Raw genomic sequence first — 3,193 nt, forward strand, 5'->3', positions numbered from 1 at the left:
CAAGCAAAAAATGAAAACACAGAATATCCATCATCAGCCACCAACCCTGCAGATAGGCTGAAAATGTAGCTGTTTATATAACATGTTTTCAGGTGTATTACTCCCCAGCATGGGATCTCTTGCTCCCTTTCCGATGGCAAAAATTCTACCATTACAGTCATTAGAGTCATTCCTAAGAATATTAAAGCAATGCCACTGTAACAATGTAATATTACAATGCCATATCATCAATTCAAGACAGGCTCTTCATGCTGTGGTAGCAAATGACCTCCAAGTCATAGTGATTTAAAATCATATAAGTTTTCATTATTTTCTTACTTATGTGACAGGTGTATCAGTGGGGCAGAGGGCTTCTGTTCATCAGTCATTCAGAGACTTCTCTTATCATCATTCCTAAAGAAAAAAAAAAATCCTAAATGGGTCTGAAAGTCACAAGGAGGTGCCCAGATCCCCACCCTGATACTGATCAGTTCTACTCACAACTCACCAGCCAGCACTTGTAACATGGTCTCAACAGCCACAAACGGGTCAGCAAGTACATCCAATATGCACCTGAAGCAGTGGGAAAGCATTTAGTAGGAGCACTAAATGACTCCTTCTTTAAGGAATTCCGAATTTGGAAACAGCCTTTACCTTAATGCTTAAGAAATTCTGAAAAGTCCCGAAGAAGCAGAGGTGAAGGAAAGCAAGGCTAATTGGGTTCAGAGGCTTCTCGGGACATGAGCCCAAGGGAGAGGAACCTGTTTGTTTGGAAACAAACAAACAAACAAACAAACAGATGTTAAACAAAAATAAGAGGCAGATCGATTTATTATGCAACTTTGTTCATATCAGTTGTGCTTAAAACTACATTGTAATTAGTGTCAAATTTTTAAAAATGTAAGTATAGCATTTATACTTTAAAAATTACAAAAAGTAATATTATATGTGAGGAGCACCTGGGTGGCTCAGTCAGTTAAGCGTCCGACTTCGGCTCATGTCATGATCTCGCAGTCCGCTGAGTTCGAGTCCGCTGAGCACAGAGCATTGGGCTCTGTGCTGACAGCTCAAAGCCCAGAGCCTGCTTCCAATTCTGTGTCGTCCTCTCTCTCTGCCCCTCCCCACTCACAATCTGTCTCAAAATGAATAAACGTTAAAAAAATTAAAAATATATATACTATTTGACAAGATTATCACAAAAATGTTAAACACACTTATATTTGTGTAATACTAAAAATAACAAAGCCAGGTCATTCATTATTTGCTTCAAATTAGCATTGAAAGAAAATAGCCAAAACATGATATGCACATATGCTAAGGTTTTTTAAATGTTTTTATTTATTTACTTTGAGAGAGAGAGAGAGAGAGAGAGAGAGAGAGAGAGAGAAGGGAGGGAGGGAGGGAGAGAGAGAGAGAGAGTTTATTGTAAGTCTCCTCAGGATTCACTAAAATGAATAACTACTTGCCAGGAAATCAGTTTTCCTTTGAGAACTATAAGTGGCAGCCACATTTCAATTTGTCTGCTTCATACTTAGATGACAATATTTTCATAACTAATTACATTTTTTATAGCCACTCTCTCTAACCATGAAGCTACCCATTGGTGCTAGATTATTCAACAGTCCCTTACCAGTTAAATACTTTTTATTGTATGACACACTGCGATTGTGTATCAATTCATCTGTTGAGGAACACTTGAGTCATTTCCAGTCTTTGGTATTACAAATAAAGGTGCTTTGAACATTTAGGTGCAAGTCTTTGTATAGACATAAGCATTCATTTCTATAGAGCATGTACCTAGGAATAGAAAGACTAGCCATAGAAAAGCATGATTTTAACTTTTTAAGAAATTGCCAAACTCTGTTCCAAAGTGATTATTCAATTTTCCTTTCCCTTGAGCATTGTATGAGAGTTCCAAATGTTCCATTTTCTCAAACACTTGGTATAGCCAACCTTTTTAATTTTAGGCATTCTAACAGGTGTGCAGTAATATCTCGTTGTGGATTTAATTTGAATTTTTCTAACAATGAGTACGTTTTTATTCACCATTTAAACTATTTTTTGAGGTATCTGTTGATGTCTTTTGTTTCTTCTTTGATTGGATTGTCTGCTTTTTTTCTCTTTTTCTTTCTTTCTTTTTTTTTTTTTGAATTGATTTGTAGGAACTCTACATGTTCTTGATTCAAATCTTTTGTCTGACAGATGTGTTTTGGATAGTTTCTACCAGGCTGTCATTTGCTTTTCATTTTCTTAACTGTATTTTTGGAAGAGTAAATGAAAGAAATGAAAAATATTGGGCAAATGACATTGAAAGTTAGATATTAGTTTTTTTTAAGGAAGGAGCTGTCCTCAAAATTGCATCACATTCTTTCTGGGACTAAGATATTAGGTATCATTAAGATACACAAAATTCAAAACTAAAGAAAATCATATAAAAAACACCATCACAACAATGTCCATTTCCTGAGTGCCAAGGCTGTGCCAAACAATGTGGTTGGCTACTTAGATAGGAAGTGACTGAGATAGAAGCCTGTCCAACTCCAGAATTATACAACTTTTATCTCTGCCAAAGCCAGCATATTTCTGTTAGTGTTTCATGATTAGTCTGAGAGCCTAAAAAACAGTGAACAAAAAGTACACATTGGTAAACTTCCACTTCTACAAACTTAGCTTTTTTAAGTACTGTGATATTGAGTCTGAAAAGTAGAACATTGAAAGTGATGATCTCAAAATGTCGGATTAATCTTTCCATCCATCTTAATTTGGGGGACTCAAAGGAGTGGATGATACAGGATTACTCTAAATAACAAAGAGGAGTTGTTTGCATTTATTTTTTAAATTATTTTTTTCTTAACGGTTATCTAACATACTTTTAAATGTTAAAGCAAACAGGTATACTGTGAGGACATTCATATGTATTTTTAAGGTAAAATTTCAAGTTTCTGGAAAATATTTTTTTTAATTATTTGAAAATTTTATTTATTTGATTTGAGAGAGAGAGAGAGCACATGAGCAGGGGAGGAGGAGAGAGAAGAAGAGAGAGAATTCCAAGCAAGCTCCATGCTGTCAGTGCAGAGTCTGGTGTGGGGCTTGAACTCATGAACCATGAGATCATGACGTGAGCCGCATTCAAGAGTTAGATGCTTTACTGACTGAGCCATCCAGCTGCCCCAGAAAATATTATTTTTATGGTTGATTATTTCAATTATACCCT

At 35.7% G+C, this 3,193-nt stretch overlaps 1 long non-coding RNA gene across 1 annotated transcript; it reads right to left on the minus strand.

Annotated features, from left to right (window-relative positions):
• Positions 1 to 332: 332 nt before the first annotated feature.
• On the minus strand, positions 333 to 731 carry LOC102952180. The gene is made up of 3 exons (XR_445924.3): positions 634 to 731; positions 488 to 552; positions 333 to 393 (listed from the first exon to the last, which is right to left on the minus strand). It is a non-coding gene; the product is annotated as an uncharacterized LOC102952180 (long non-coding RNA).
• Between the last annotated feature and the right edge of the window lie 2,462 nt (positions 732 to 3,193).

The sequence above is a fragment of the Panthera tigris genome, chromosome A2 (genome assembly GCF_018350195.1).
Source record: "Panthera tigris isolate Pti1 chromosome A2, P.tigris_Pti1_mat1.1, whole genome shotgun sequence".
In the NCBI taxonomy this organism is placed as follows: domain Eukaryota; kingdom Metazoa; phylum Chordata; class Mammalia; order Carnivora; family Felidae; genus Panthera; species Panthera tigris.